At 59.9% G+C, this 780-nt stretch overlaps 1 non-coding gene across 1 annotated transcript; it reads left to right on the top strand.

Annotated features, from left to right (window-relative positions):
* The first annotated feature begins 419 nt into the window (after positions 1–419).
* TRNAD-GUC lies at positions 420–491 on the top strand. The gene has a single exon. It is a non-coding gene; the product is annotated as a tRNA-Asp (tRNA).
* The last annotated feature ends 289 nt before the right edge of the window (positions 492–780 follow it).

Genomic DNA, 780 nt, shown 5'->3' on the forward strand with positions numbered 1-780 from the left:
GCTTCCAATGTCCGTCCAGTGCACGTTGAAGGGAAGGATCTGCGTGCCAGGGAAGCTGCGTCCCTCCAGAGGCGCTTGAGAAGCCAAAGGGGCCGTGGATGAGTTTGTGATGAGGTGAGTGTGAAGTGTGGAAGGGGGAGGGTGGCAAGAGGAGGTTTTGAGAGGAAAAAAGGTGCTGCTGAGCTGGTAGGGGAGGGCAAGGTCCCAGGCGGGTGTTGTGTGAGGAGCTGTGTAGGCCCGGAAAGGCGTCCTGCTGGGCAAGGGCAGGTGAGGAGGGCCAGGGCTGTTGCTGCGGCCAAAGCCTTTGGGAAGCAGAAGAGGACCAGGGGTGTTGTTGCCTGCTGGGGCCCATGCGACGGTGTAGGTGTACGCTGACCATAGCTGGTCTGTGGGAGCTGGGGTCACTCACCGTGCCCCTTTCCTTGTTAGTATAGTGGTGAGTATCCCCGCCTGTCACGTGGGAGACCGGGGTTCGATTCCCCGACGGGGAGGGTGACCCCTTTTGAAGGGGGGACAAAGAAATCCCTGGCCTGCCCGCCACATGCCTTGCATTCTCCTTCGACGGCCACTTCCCTTCGCACCCCGCACTGATGACTTTCACCTCCAGAGAGACAGTTACCTCGCAAGGACACACTCGCCCTAGCCAAAGCCTCCCCCGGGGCCTGCACGTGGGGGCACGTTTCAGAGCAGCAAAGGGAAATAGGCTGGCCAGGGGCATGAGCAGTGATTTCTCAACACCCCCCCCCCCTTGTTTTGTGAACTAATTACATGCCAAACCTG

The sequence above is a fragment of the Mauremys mutica genome, unplaced genomic scaffold (genome assembly GCF_020497125.1).
Source record: "Mauremys mutica isolate MM-2020 ecotype Southern unplaced genomic scaffold, ASM2049712v1 Super-Scaffold_100095, whole genome shotgun sequence".
In the NCBI taxonomy this organism is placed as follows: domain Eukaryota; kingdom Metazoa; phylum Chordata; order Testudines; family Geoemydidae; genus Mauremys; species Mauremys mutica.